Source organism: Schistocerca americana, chromosome 1 (genome assembly GCF_021461395.2).
Source record: "Schistocerca americana isolate TAMUIC-IGC-003095 chromosome 1, iqSchAmer2.1, whole genome shotgun sequence".
Taxonomy (NCBI): Eukaryota; Metazoa; Arthropoda; class Insecta; order Orthoptera; family Acrididae; genus Schistocerca; species Schistocerca americana.
In genome coordinates this window covers 302,519,285-302,535,352 of record NC_060119.1, presented here as the reverse complement: position 1 = coordinate 302,535,352, position 16,068 = coordinate 302,519,285, and the positions used below count along the sequence as shown (strand labels likewise).

At 43.4% G+C, this 16,068-nt stretch overlaps 1 protein-coding gene across 2 annotated transcripts in view; it reads left to right on the top strand.

Moving 5' to 3' along the window:
- Positions 1 to 16,068, top strand: part of LOC124595643 (diacylglycerol lipase-beta-like) — an 855,670-nt gene that overhangs the window by 384,250 nt on the left and 455,352 nt on the right. The gene's annotated exons all lie outside the window — the stretch shown is intronic.

Below are 16,068 nucleotides of genomic sequence, written 5' to 3'. Positions count from 1 at the left end.
TAAGGTCGCCGGAAAACGCGCATATATACACTCCTGGAAATTGAAATAAGAACACCGTGAATTCATTGTCCCAGGAAGGGGAAACTTTATTGACACATTCCTGGGGTCAGATACATCACATGATCACACTGACAGAACCACAGGAACATAGACACAGGCAACAGAGCATGCACAATGTCGGCACTAGTACAGTGTATATCCACCTTTCGCAGCAATGCAGGCTGCTATTCTCCCATGGAGACGATCGTAGAGATGCTGGATGTAGTCCTGTGGAACGGCTTGCCATGCCATTTCCACCTGGCGCCTCAGTTGGACCAGCGTTCGTGCTGGACGTGCAGACCGCGTGAGACGACGCTTCATCCAGTCCCAAACATGCTCAATGGGGGACAGATCCGGAGATCTTGCTGGCCAGGGTAGTTGACTTACACCTTCTAGAGCACGTTGGGTGGCACGGGATACATGCGGACGTGCATTGTCCTGTTGGAACAGCAAGTTCCCTTGCCGGTCTAGGAATGGTAGAACGATGGGTTCGATGACGGTTTGGATGTACCGTGCACTATTCAGTGTCCCCTCGACGATCACCAGTGGTGTACGGCCAGTGTAGGAGATCGCTCCCCACACCATGATGCCGGGTGTTGGCCCTGTGTGCCTCGGTCGTATGCAGTCCTGATTGTGGCACTCACCTGCACGGCGCCAAACATGCATACGACCATCATTGGCACCAAGGCAGAAGCGACTCTCATCGCTGAAGACGACACGTCTCCATTCGTCCCTCCATTCACGCCTGTCGCGACACCACTGGAGGCGAGCTGCACGATGTTGGGGCGTGAGAGGAAGACGGCCTAACGGTGTGCGGGACCGTAGCCCAACTTCATGGAAACGGTTGCGAATGGTCCTCGCCGATACCCCAGGAGCAACAGTGTCCCTAATTTGCTGGGAAGTGGCGGTGCGGTCCCCTACGGCACTGCGTAGGATCCTACGGTCTTGGTGTGCATCCGTGCGTCGCTGCGGTCCGGTCCCAGGTCGACGGGCACGTGCACCTTCCGCCGACCACTGGCGACAACATCGATGTACTGTGGAGACCTCACGCCCCACGTGTTGAGCAATTCGGCGGTACGTCCACCCGGCCTCCCGCATGCCCACTATACGCCCTCGCTCAAAGTCCGTCAACTGCACATACGGTTCACGTCCATGCTGTCGCGGAATGCTACCAGTGTTAAAGACTGCGATGGAGCTCCGTATGCCACGGCAAACTGGCTGACACTGACGGCGGCGGTGCACAAATGCTGCGCAGCTAGCGCCATTCGACGGCCATCACCGCGGTTCCTGGTGTGTCTGCTGTGCCGTGCGTGTGATCATTGCTTGTACAGCCCTCTCGCAGTGTCCGGAGCAAGTATGGTGGGTCTGACACACCGGTGTCAATGTGTTCTTTTTTCCATTTCCAGGAGTGTATATATATATATATATATATATATATATATATATATATATATATGCTCCTATAAGAAATTTTTCTGGCACAGCCAAGTGCAATGCTGGCCGATAGATTTGTCATGTATAAAAGAAACAACTGATTTTTTTTTTACTATAATCGGGATGACCATGGATTGGAGAAATTAGTAAATTCTTTCAATTGAGATGAATGATTGTCAAAAGTTAATCTTTATAAGAAAGATTATTATTAAGAGATTTAAAAAAAACATTTACATGGGACTTGATATAACAATAGTACATATGCGCGAGGCTGCTTTTACCTTATACTACATCGCTCAGGCACCGCCATCGCTCCCCACGACCGGCCCAGCCAACTCCACACGACTGCTCGCTACTACTACTACTACTACTACTACTACTGACACAGCTCCTACTGCAGCCAACACTGCCCTCTGGTCTGAGATTCTCTTATAGCTTACATATCGCAGGCAGCGCGTGAGCAATCCATCGAAATTACATCTGCTCGAGTGCGCTAGCAATAAATTCCTTAGTCATGGACCTCTTAAAACACTGATCTAGCACACGCGCGCCTTCACTGGGAAGCATATACATCCAACGGGACAGAAATTTCTCCCATACTTCGCGCGGTTGTAGTACACATGTTTAGCGACTGCTGCTCTCGTACAATGCGCTTCTCAAGCAGTTTCGAGAATACCTCACGAAAGTACAAGCCGACGAACAAAGGCGTTAGCGCAGCCGTCTAAGGCGGCAGACAGCTAGTGTGACCGTGCTGCTTTAGATAATAATAATAATAATAATAATAATGGTCGTCACGGTGGTTAATTTGTGGCAAGGTGTAATTAGGGATGGTGATAAAATAAATATTTATTTATCGATACATTTATGTGAATACCGCAGATACAATGTACACTATTTAAAGCAGGTGTAGATTGAGCGTGGTGGTGCAGTGGTTAGCACACTGGACTTGCATTCGGGAGGACGACGGTTCAAACCCGCGTCCGGCCATCCTGATTTAGATTTTCCGTGGTTTCCCTAAATCGCTTCAGGCAAATGCTGGGATGGTTCCTTTGAAAGGACACGGTCTGTTTCCTTCCCCAGCTTTCCCTCATCCGATGGGGCCAATGACCTCGCTGTTTGGTCCCGTTCCCCAAATCAACCAACCAACCAAAGCAGGTATAGCGCGTTGCGACGTAACAGCAATACGCACATGAATGTAACTTCATCACAGCTCCTTATTGTACCTTTCCACGAATGTGCCACAGCGTTTATCATTATTATTTTTCCTTTACAAAGAAACATGGTTCGTTGTAGCGATACATTTTTCTGTCGTTATGTGAAGACAATGGGCTCGCGTTCACCTCGTCTTGGTAACACCCAGGTTCAAATGGCTCTAAGCACTATGGGACTCAACATCTGAGGTCATCAGTCCCCTAGACTTAGAACTACTTAAACCTACCTAACCTAAGGACATCACACACATCCATGCCCGAGGCAGGATTCGAACCTGCGACCGGACTGAAGCGCCTAGAACCGCTCGGCCACAGCCGCCAGCACTGGCGGGGTGATATATCATTTGTGATTAATGGAAATTGTACGTCTGTGTCTAAATAACAAACAGCTAGTGTGCCTGTGCCTTATTTTATGATCACTGCAGTCTGTGTAGGTGGGAGGTAAAAATATTTTTACATTTGGAAGACAAAAGTTCGTGACTTCAGAAAATTTCAAAGATTTCGCCACAACGAAAAATTTTTTTTTTTTTTTTTTTTTTTTTTTTTAAATGATTGCCGATCCAACTCGATTATCTTAGCCTGACAATCTCTTCCCCATTTCCTGATAATGCAAAGAGGTTGCCCTTCTCTGAACTTCCGTCGATCTTATCTAGTAAGAACAGCGAACTGAGCAGCAATACTGCAGAAGAGGTGGAACAAACTTACTGCTGGCAGCCTCAGAAGTAGATTTTTTTTTTATATACACCTTGTAAGTGTTCAGGCAATAAAGAGCAGTCTTTCGTTCGCCTTCCTCACAACATGTACTACTTGGTGGTTCCAGTGTAAGTTGTTCGTAATTGTAAGCCTCAGGTATTTATTTAAATCGACAACCTTTAAATTTCTGTTGTTTATCATGCTACCGAATGTAGCCTACAAGACACGCCACTGATTTGAATCTTCTGTTTCACCTTTTTTCTATCGATTTTGTTTCCCTTATATTTACTGAAAATGCATATGCTTAAATGAACTGAAAATTTAAAGTGTTATGTGAAATAAAATATTTTTTTTAAATCTAATAATATCTCAAAGTCAGGTATGTGAAATAAGAGCTCCTTAATTCCCTTCTCAACGACTCTCTCCCCTCCCCTCTCTCCCCTCCCGACGACATAGAACACTAGCGTATATAACCTATGTATCCTGGAAATTAAACTCCAACAATCCTGTTGTTTACTCTTAATCTCTAGTCCTGCTTTGCCACTCCGCCTGTACATGCACACCCTTCAGACGCCACAAATTACATAACCTCTTTCACGATGAAACGTCAACAGACTCCCTAAGGCTAGTGCTTTGACATACACTGAAGTAGTCGGATAGCGATATTCGTACACGATATTCAGAAAGCGGTAGTATCGCGTACACATGATATAAAAGCGCAGTGCTTTGGCGAAGGTGTCATTTGTACTCCCGTGATTCATGTGGAAAGGTTTCCAACACGATTATGACCGCACGTCGGGAATTAACAGACTTTGAACGTGGAATGGCAGGTGGAGCTAGACGCATGAGACATTCCATTTCGGAAATCGTTGCAGACTTCAGTATTCCGAGATCAACAGTGTACAGAGTGTATCGAGAATATCAAATTTCAGGCATTACCTCCCACCACAAAGAACGCTGTGGCCGACGGCCTCTAATTACCGACCGAGAGCAGCGGCGTTTGCATAGTTGTCAGTGCTAACAGACAAGCAACACTGCGTAAGTAACTGCAGCAATCGATTAAGGACGTACGACGAACGTATTAGTTAGGACTGTGCGGCGAAATTTGGCGTTAATGGGCTATGGCAGCAGAAGACGGATGCGAGTGCGGCGTTCCTCTCGAGCTCGTGGCCGTATCGGTTGGACCCTGGATCAGATGAGTCCCGATTTCAGTTGGTAAGAGCTGATGGTAGAATTCAAGCGCGGTGTGGACCCCACAAAGCCATGGAGCCAAGTTATCAACAAGGCAATGTGCAAGTTGATGGTGACTCCATAATGATGTGGGCTGTTTTTACGGCGGTTTGTGACAGTGGGTCATGTGGTCCGACTGAGTCAGTGACTGGAAATGGTTATGTTCGGCTACTGCAGCCATTCATAGACTTCATGTTCCCAAGCAACGATGTCATGTCACCAGCCACAATTATTCGTGATTGCTTTCAAGGAAAAAAAAAAAAAAAGGTTCAGATGGCTCTGAACACTATGGGACTTAACTTCTGAGGTCATCAGCCCACTAGAATTTAGAACTACTTAAACCTAACTAACCTAAGGACATCACACACAGCCATACCCGAGGTAGGATTCGAACCTGCGACCGTAGCGTCGTGCGGTTCCAGACTGTAGCGCCTAGAACCGCTCGGCCACACCGGCCGGCCGTTTCAAGAACATTCTGGATAATTCGAGCTAATGATCTTGCCACTCAGGTCGCCCGACATAAATCCCATCGAACATCAATGGGACATAAAAGAGAGATCAGCTAGGTGACAAATCCTGCACCGGCAACACTTTCGCAATTTCAGACGGGTATAGAGGCGGTATGGTTCAATATTTCTGCAGGAGACTCCAACCACTTGTTGAGCCTATGCACGTAGAGTTGCTGTACGACGTCGGGCAGGAGGAGGTCCGACAAGAGATTAGGGCCGACATGATATTAGGACGAATCCCGTCGCTTTTGCTGCCTCAGTGTATATTCCTCCTACGAACCCAACCAGCCTCTTCCTTACCCACCCTCGGGGCTCCCGTCTTCCTTTTCCCTTCCTACTTTCTCTTTCCCAAGCCAACTACTTAAACCTAACTAACCTAAGGACATCACACACATCCATACCCGAGGCAGGATTCGAACCTGCGACCGTAGCGGTCGCGCGGTTCCAGACTGAATGGTACGACTATCTGTATCCTCGAGGGAAACTAGTCACTTCACCTCGGCAAGGTCGCTGGTTACAATGTTTGTTGTTCAAATGCTGAAGATCTCTGTACTATTCGACTACGTGAAATAGTACGATGTGAAGTTAGCTTGCGAAACAACTGGAATAGCACTCACGCGACTTTTAAGAAGAAATGCCGATTGGGGATTCAAACCTTTCGGTCGTTAGGCATTACTCATTCATTCGGTTGTCACATATATTTTCAATAAATACTTCTATCATAGTGTTTTTTCCTTAATGTTAATGTCTATTATGAGCAATTCTAAAGACACAGAATTGTAATGTTTTTTTTTCCATTGGCACATTTGGAATAGTCGTTTAATACAGTTACGTTTCAGATGTCAAACTGAAGTCGAAAGATAGTATCCGAAACAGGAAAGCAATTTTTACTTATTGCTTAACGACATATATTTAGCCCTAAAACAATAAAGGGGTGAAAATGTTACATTGCTATTAAACCACGGTAAATTTTACTACAACATTTTTAAGGAAGTCATAATTTATAGTTTATGCACTAATTACACGGTTCCCAATGGTATGTCACATGCAAACTAGGTAGAAAAGTCCTGATTTACAATCTGTACTGACAATGCCAGGTTATCGGGAGTTGCGAATTGGTACCAACTGCAATCGTAAGTTTTACGAGGGTTTGCTAATCTAAGGTTAATGTAAAATTCTGCATATCTTTGTCGGGCAATTGGAAATACTTAAAATCTCTATTGGTTCGCATTGTGTTCATACTGTTGACACCATAAATTGCACCTGATTTACATATACCGTATTGTAAATATGAAATCCGAAAAGCTTTAACACTGCAGCGCATCATTCTTGAGATTTCGCAGTAGGAGTCGCACGTGTCCGTCGTAACACGAAGGCCACAATCAGCCACGGCATTCCCGCCTGGAATTCCCAGAGCCGAGTCGCATTCTCTTGTTTACTTTGGCGTTACGCTGGACCTCGGGCCCTAACAGCTTCCGCCGCATACCTGTCACGACAATATTTCCGAACTAGAGACCGTGTCCAGAAGCTCTTCTCGTGTTGTTCACTCATTACTAGGCCTTCCAACCAGTCAAGCACGTGATGGATACTTGTCAGATTCAAAAACGTGATGCATTGTCTAGATTTAATATTTGGCCATTCTGACACACCAAGCTTTGTAATTTCTGAATTAAAAGCATAAAACGTATTGTTTCGATAGATATAACCACTATTTTCGTAAAATTCAGCTACAACTATAGATAGTTGTTCCATTCTTGTTCCTTTGCCGGCGTCAAGTTAAAATTGCAGGTTTTCGACCTCCAAGTATGAGAGTGTATTTTCCTTCGTGAAATAGCAGTGACACCTACCTGCACGTACATCTACTACACAAATGTGGATAACGAGTAAGTTGAGTGACCTAATATGCTTATAAACAAGCTAAATATTGTGGAACGTACGCAAGAATGAAAAAAAAGTTCTTTGCCACACCGAGTAGTTTTATTTCACCTGTGTTTGTAGATTTTAAAAAAATGCTATTTGATTATAACCTCGATTCGCAAATTTTGTCATTTGGGTCGTGTAATACTTTACATCGTATAAAGTGAAAATACGATTGCGGGAGACTGATACTTGTAGACAAAAGAAGGTAACTGCTAATGATACTGCATTTCTCACCTGAGACTCCTTTCTAGTAAGTCTAACAATTGTTTTGTTCGTTTTCTGAAACGTGAAAAAGTGAAACAGATGTGATGCCTAGAAGATTAAATATAGACCTTGAAAGCTTATTTGCTGCTCCGGAACGGGTTGCAATTAAACAGTTAAAATGAAATATCATGAATAAAGATAGCGTACTCCTAGTAAAAATATCCCTCACATAATTTCTTATAATGTAATCGTTATTTTTTCTGTCGCTACGGCAGTTCTAGACGTAAAATATACGGAAAGTTGTCCAACACTATCATCATGAAAAGAATGATTCAAAGACAGCCTCATGCTCATCTCTAACTTTGGCGACGTCATGCGTCAACACAAAAAAAGAAAAGACAAACGACTCACTGTCTTAAAGAAGCAACCGCAAAAGATGGGTGATTGAAGAGGGCATTTCTTCGTGTGTTAAGGGACAGCTAATGCTAGTATGAATGCGCTTAAATAGCAGCTTAACGGTTTGTGGGCATTGGGAGAAAAGTCGATCAAGTAATACGTAACAGGATGTCTTGTGTGGCCAAGATTACTAGCAGGGAAGAAACCCTATACCCTCCATCAGTCCAGAAAGTTTCGAGATTAGATTAACAAAAAATAGAGAACAGATGGTGGTCTACATACCTTAGGTATTCTACATATTGTCTCCCATTTGATACAAAGACAGAACGTTGATACTACCATGTGAAACTGTGAGAAAAGTCCTTCGGGACGTTGTTCAACTCGCGCATCACATTGGCTTGAATGTCGCTTATATCGTAGAAGAATTAGCCCTTCATAAGAATTTCTGCTTTGTCATTTTATGATAGATTCGCATTGATAATACCAAGGCCCATCGCCCGTGATGATTATACAGCGTTTTGCATTTTAGTTACGTCGCAGCAGGCGTCCACAAGTTATTATTTTTGCTCTGGAGTCAAGGTGTGCGGGACAAACTTTACTCATACTTTTCTCTCTTTCGAAAAATTTTGGAGAGTGTATTGATCACTTGATTTAGAGATGTTACTCTATTGCGATTTTTGACCCAACGACATTGACTAACTGTGACCGCACGTCAGCTACTTAATACTTCCGCTCAGAACTGACCGATCGATGCTCGCTCGCTTTGTTACGAGGGCTATTGGGAAAGTAAGGTCCGACCGGCCGCGAAATCCAGACCATTTTGAGATTCAAACGTTTTCTTTTCAACGGCTAGCCAAACCTTCCAGCTACTTCTCTACGTAGTCGCCGCTATGACTTAGGTATTTGTCGCAGCATTGTACCAACTTACCAATAACCTCGTTATAGAAGGCTTTCCGCCAATTCTCCACGCTGGTCTACAGTTTTTGTCTCTGCCAAAATGTTGTCTTCATCGTTTCATGTTACCAGAGAGGAGCTCTGGCGTAGCCAGTTACACTTCCCATCGAAACTGCTGCAGAAGCGGACAACGAGTCCCTGCAGGAAAGACGGCCGAGAATAGTCATGAAGAAAGAAACGTGTTACAGTTGTGTGAGCCGCGTGGCATCAGTCGAAATCTCTCACCAGCTTCTCATACTTGGCGGTAGACACTATTTGTCTAGGCATATTTACGTGCTTAGTGTGGGCTCTAACAGAAAAGCGCGTCGTGACGCGATCAACGGGCATACTAGAGCCACTTGCCCAGTATATGTGTGTGCAAAGCTTCATCACATTTTCAGTGTGGTTTTCATTTCGCGCCCGATCGGACGTTACTTTCCGAACAGCCCTCGTAGTTCAAGCTGCCGCCGTAGTCACTACGTAGACGCCGCTTGTAGGCCAGCAATGAAATCAATCTCGGAACTTTTTGGATGAACGGCGTGTGAACACAACCGTATGTTGGAATTTGCAAAGAGCTTATAATAATAATAATGATAACTGATAATTATGTTTACTAACATTTGATCATTCATAATACTTTTTTAAAAATCTGTCTGGTTGTAAAGTCCCTTGACTTTGTCACTGAACGGTATCTTCAATAGATAGCTTCGTGTTTTACTCTACGGCACGGCATATGGTGTCTTACAAAAGGTTTCGTGTGGGGCAACCTCCATGTTATTCACAAAGTTCTTTATGATGCCATGTTTCCTATCAAATATAGGCATATAATCTTCGATGAGATTTGCGAGTTCTTCCTTCTGTGGTTGGTTCAGATAGGTCGACTCTGATACTTTTGCTACAATTGATGCTGAATTTTTAGGTAGGTCTACTGCTGCGTCAATAATTATCGAGTGCAGAGATTCTGACGTCTCAAAATCCTTAGAAATGTGGAGTATTCTTGGGCCTACCAAATTAACAATAACATTACGACAGTATCTGTTATGTGCGTTCGGAGTCCTAATTAACCGTAGTGCAATTCTTTTCCCTTTGTTTGTAACCAGGCATCTTCCCGCAGGTAGATCAATCTTTGCATTTCTACCGCGTAGAAAATCCCATTCCAGGATGCAAGGAACCGATAAATTTTTAATTAGTAAGAAGTGGCACGTAAGTTGCTCGTATTCTATAGAGATCGGCCTGCACCTGTTGCTTAACTATCTGTGTGGCAGCGCCTAATGCGCTAGGAAGTCGGCAATTTTTACGGGCAATATAAATAATCTCTTTATGCGGTTAATTAGGTCGAACAAGGTTTGATTTATGATACTTGTTGTGACACCAGTATCAATGATTGCTTCCACACTAACACCATTAATAGTGACCATGATTTCAGCTTGCACCATGTATTCATCGTCATGTTTACAGACATTAGCTTCTTCTAATAATTCGTCCCTAATGTCGGCACGGTCGTTGTAATGTAGTGCTTTCAGGTTGATTGTGGGGTTGCCTCTAGTTATAGATGCGACTGTGCTTGGGAGGCCGTCAGAACGGTCGGCGCTTGTTTGACTGTCGGTGCTGGCCTTATTGTTCTACTACACATACTCGCCCTTTAGTAGGACAATTACTGTCAATGTGACTTTGACCGTTCGCGTTTGGAATGACTGGTATCGCTTTCATTGCATTTGACGTATGGTTACCGAACTATAGAATTGGTTGCTGGTTTGACTATTGATTGCCGTTATTACTATTCGTATATTGGTTCTTGTTCCCATTATTTGTGTTTGGCTGATTCGGAGGGCTGTTGTTGTTGCCCCATTGATTGCCATTCGGCTTTTTCCGCGGTTTCCTTTTATCGCGGTAAGCGTCATGATAATTATTTCCATCTCCGAATTTGCGCTTATGGCTCGTGCCGTTTCCCGAGTTACCGTTGCCATAATTCCGTTTATTGGCTACGTAACCGGTGTTTGCATCATTCGAAGCATGATTCGGATTATTGTTGTAACCAGGCACATTCACTTTGTCTTATTGACCTTTACTGTGTTGGTTACGTTTACTCTGTTCATTACTGTTCGGATTATCAATACTGTGACACCCGTTGCAGTTATTCGTGAATGCTTGGTAGTACTTTGCGTCTTCTTGAATTAGGTCTAAGGAGTCGATCACCGGAAGAAAATGCTCCAAATCTTCGTCTAGTACATTTATTAATTTTTCCCTGTGGTGGATCGGTAATTTTGTCTTTGATATTCTTAGTACTTCTTCGTGCGAGATAGGCTCAGACCAATATCTCGTTTTCGCAATGCATCGTTCAAAATATTTGCGCAGACTCCCCTTTTTCGGATTTTACAGTTCCGAGGTATAAACTTCTTTACGCAAACGTTCTTGGAATCCTGCAGACCAATATTTCGCAAGGAAAGCTTTCTCGAATTCAGCAAGTGTATTGCACGAGTCAGCGGTTTCTCTAGCCTATAACGCTGCCTCACCGGTGATGTGTGACCTCACGAACTAATCATTTTGATATTCTGACCAGTATCTGGGTAAGATATTTTTGAAAGCACGTATAAATGGAATTGGATGGATGGACTCCTTGTCCTCGGAAAATGGCGATGCTTGAGCAGACTTTGCTCAATCTTCGCTAAACTCACTATACGTTCGTCTTCGTGATTAACTTTTGCTGGCGACAAGTCGGGTGCTTGGAATATTTTTTCATTCCCGAATGTCGTTTTTCGTGCATTGTCGTCGTTCGGTGGTTGCATAGGAAAATTCCTTTCCGTTCTGGTGTCCGTCGAAACGGCTTTCTCCAAACCACGGACGCTGGCGTTTATTTCCCGTGTTCACATAGGCATTTCTTCGTTTGGTTCTTTTTATCCGTCTCACGGATTGTGCGCGGCGTCTGAATTCGCTTGTACGGCAGAACATATTTCTTCCCGTGCGCGCTGAACAGTGTTGTCGACGGCAACATTAATCTTTGTATCAAGTTCCGTCCCTTTAGTGGTTATCCAATTGGATACTCCAATACTTATTTGCCTTTTGTGAGATTCTAGCTGTTCGTCTAAGAGATTACTTATTTTGAGATTTGTAACGACAGATGTTAATTCTTCCACATCCCATTTTATTGCGGAATGCGAAATTTTTAATTTTTCACTGTCCAGTTCATTGACATGGTCCAAAATTGGTGCATAAGCTTGCTTTATATTCATTAGCTCAGAACTGATGTTCACTAATTCGGTTTTTATTTCATTTTTTAGTTTTTTGTCTCTTTGATCGCGTTCGTGATCGCGTAATTCCAACTTTTTCAGGAAAGCAGTAAGCGGGTCAAGCGCAATACTGTCTTTCGTCATCCCATAAAAATGATACGTACCTGCTGCAGTTTCATTAATTGCAGTGGTCGGACGACCGTTTTCGTTATTTTGTGCGATCTCCGAATTCGCGGTGGACATGTTCAAGTCCGGGAGTGAAATCTATGAGTCATTCATTTAGATTTACCGCTTCATTTTCGAAACCTGATGGTGAAGCCATGGTTTCAATTGCTAAATTCTCTTTTCTACCGACTTTGAGCATAATATGAAATTTCGAAAAATTGGGAAAAATTCGTCACACAAATATTAATTTTTAACAGTAACATGCATTTATAAATAACACTAAATAATGTTAATACAATAAATAATATTCCTGACTACGATGCTATTTTAACATTGAGCAGCCCAATCAACCATTTTGTGTTCTCTATCTTCACACGCAAAAACAATCTTATGTAGATTTTTGAAAAATGGTATTTTTCTTAACACACCCTTCCAAAATCACTGAGCTAAACTACTACGGAACATTTTGGATGAACGGTGTGTGAACACAACTGTATGTTGGAATTTGCGAAGAGCTTATAATAATAATAATAATAATAATGATAACTGATAATAATTGGCTCTGAGCACTATGGGACTTAACATCTGAGGTCATCAGTCCCCTAGAACTTAGAACTACTTAAACCTAACTAATCTAAGGACATCACACACATCTATGTCCGAGGCAGACCTGGAACCTGCGACCGTAGCGGTCGCGCGGCTCCGCACTGAAGCGCCTGGAACCGCTCGGCCACACCAGCCGGCGATAATAATTAAATAAATAATCAGTTAAAATGAAATCTACTAAATGAGAAGCAAAATGAACCTCAGTATTTCACACGCACTCACACATCACATTCTCAGTCTCTATAATGAAAATTATTTTTCGTCCGAAAATGCACTCGATATTATGAACTACGTAAAAAAAATCGCTTCACTCCTTAGTTAATACTGTTCTCTTTTTGTACCTTTCTTATTGTTTGAAGTGAAGGTTGGTAGACTCGTGGCGTGCTGAAAACGTTTAATTAGGGTTTTTATAATCTAAGGAAAATTACTGTCTCCTCGCCTCGTGAGAAAATTCAGAATAGTTTAATTTAATTTCGTGGGTATCGCGTTGGCAACGTAAGAAAAAATGTAGTATAGCAAAATCTGTAACATTTATAAACTGGGGATTGATGATCGTTACTATGAAATGAAAGCAGAAATGCCAAATTAAACAATTATTATTTAACGAAAGAAGCTTTTTCTGTCATCTCGTGCATTAATCTCACAGTTTTGAACGTAACAAAAGAGTTTTTTTGCCGTATTACGGCGAAATACGTAGAAATTACAATAATCTTCTGCCCAACTCTGGAGCGAAAGACAAAGGTATTCACAGTATAGTCATATCAGTAATCGCAGTTGGCATTAATAATGGCACAATTAAACAAATTCCTAACAGGAATACAATTTCAGTTCATTGGAACAAAATGGAAGAAAATAAGAGTATGATAGCGTAAGATGCTGTCGGAAAGGCGCGCGACTAAAGAAGAAGCGAGAGAAAAGACGAGCACACATTCTTATCTAGAACAAAATACAGATGATAATGTCACGTCGCTCTCATTATCCTGGGCGTACATGTTCGCTGACTTGCAGCGCAGTTCATTGACTCATTGGTTAACTTATATTTTTAACTCTTGGTATTTTGATCGGAAAGGAAAATAGTAGCCTATGTTATTACGTCGCGGTCAGGGCACAATATTACAAGCTGCATTAGTAACGATACAGGGAACGTGTTGTCCTTGGAAAGGAAACTAAGTCTAATGCCTACAAATGGAATGGCAAGGCATGGTTGCGGCCAAAGGCTAAGGAAGGACTGAAAGAGAAAAGTCTTCAGCAACAGTAAACTTCGGCGACGTCAATACAGTGCTGAGTTTCTTCAGCTGGGGTGTGAAAGCTTACACTTATCGATTGCGATATGACTAAAGATACTGATCCGACTAATTTAAAGATGCGTTCACACAGCACTAAAAAATTCAGCTTTAAGATCACTGTCAAATATATTCAGATGACGAAGCGAAACGTAAGACACACGTAGCGCACCTGTAGGTGAATAGAGGTAATTAAAAGTGTATTCCAGTATTAGATAGATAAATCCGATTGGCAAATCAAGACGTAGTGCACGAGCTATACAACGAAACAAGAAGCCAGTGTCAGGATTTTAGCAATGGAGCACATAACTCATTAAGTGAAAATTTCAAGCAATTGTAGAAGTTTTATTTACGGACTGGAGCGGGCGAACGTGAGTGAAAAAAGTCCCGTTACGGTTTCCTGCTTAAATGAAGGGGCGATGCGCTGCAGTTGGACGAGAGGAACGGATGCAGGCGGCTGCGCGCCAGAACGGAGGAAAGCGAAGCGAGCTGTCCCGGGAGAAAGTGGAAGCCACTCGGTCCGCCCGGAAGGTCGCCCCGCCAGCAGGACTTTCCTGAGAGCGCTCTCTCCACCCTTTCAGCGTCCGGGCCGCCCACCCTACCCCATACTACCCCATCTCACCACATATCAGCCGGCAACAGCGCTCCTGCCACTGCCGATACCGATTCCACCAAGACTGCTGCTTCACTGTCATAACGTCTCTGTAGCCGCTAACGATTACTTTCCCTTTCCTTCCTGTTTACGTATCAACTATCCTCTTTGTTTTTCCTTTGTCAGATTTGAGGCCAAAATAACAGTCATGCAAGTCTGTCAGTATCGTAAGAATATTTAACTAAGAAGTTGCGTCGCCTTCCATCCTTTCACGGTTTGGTAACAATACATTTTTAGGCGATCAGCCGAATTATCTACTCCTTGTTGGTCACGTGTAGAAATGCCATATCGAAAACCACATGGTCAGCATTCCGATCGACGTCTACATCTACATTTACCCTCCGCAAGACACCCAACGGTGTGTGACGGAGGGCACTTTACGTGCCACTGTCATTACCTCCCTTTCCTGTTCGAGTCGCGTATGGTTCGCGGGAAGAACTACTGCCGGAAAGCCTCCGTGCACTCTCGAATCTCTCCAATTTTACATTCGCGATCTCCTCGGGAGGTATAAGTATGGGGAAGCAATATATTCGATACCTTATCCAGAAACGCACCCTCTCGAAAACTGACGAGCAAGCTACACCGCGATGCAAAGCACCTCTCTTGCAGAGTCTGCCACTTGAGTTTGCTAAACATCTCCGTAACGCTGTCACGCTTACCAAATAACCCTGTGACGAAACGCGCCGCTCTTCTTTGGATCTTCTCTATCTCCTCTGTCAACCCGACCTGGTACGGATCCCACACTGATGAGCAATACTCAAGTATAGGTCGAACGAGTGTTTTGTAAGCCACCTCCTTTGTTGATGGACTACATTTTCTAAGGACTCTCCCAATGAATCTCAACCTGGCACTCGCCTTACCAACAATTAATTTTATATGATCAATCCACTTCAAATCGTTCCGTACGCATACTCCCAGATAGCTGTGTTTGTTCCGCTATCATATAATCATACAATAAAGGATCCTTCTTTCTATGTATTCGGAATACATTACATTTGTCTACGTTAAGGGTGAGTTGCCACTCCCTGCACCAAGTGCCTATCCGCTGCAAATCTTCCTGCATTTCGCTGCAATTTTCTAATGCTGCAACTTCTCTGTATACTACAGCATCATCCGCGAAAAGCCACATGGAACTTCCGACACTATCTGCTAGGTCATTTATATATATTATGAAAAGCAATGGTCCCATAACACTCCCCTGTGGCACGCCAGATGTTACTTTAACGTCTGTAGGCGTCTCTCCATTGAGAACAACATGCTCTGATGCGCGGAACGGAATTTTTGTGACCAACTTACATGGACGCCAGCAGTACGAGAGTGTACTGCGGCGTGAGGTTTGTCCTTAGGCGATCTGCAGTTTTGAATGTCAGTTACATCGCTAACACAGCCAGATACCGTTTCAAAAGTAGTCTCGATTTTGCACCTGCTTCTAATGAGCGTCGCAGCAATTTGCATTCGATATCTGGAATGAACTTAACTTATCGATTTGAAGGACATTTTTCTGTTTTGCGGCAAGTGTCAGCGCTCAAATATCGATACTTTTTGGTTAGTTATACTAGAAGAACG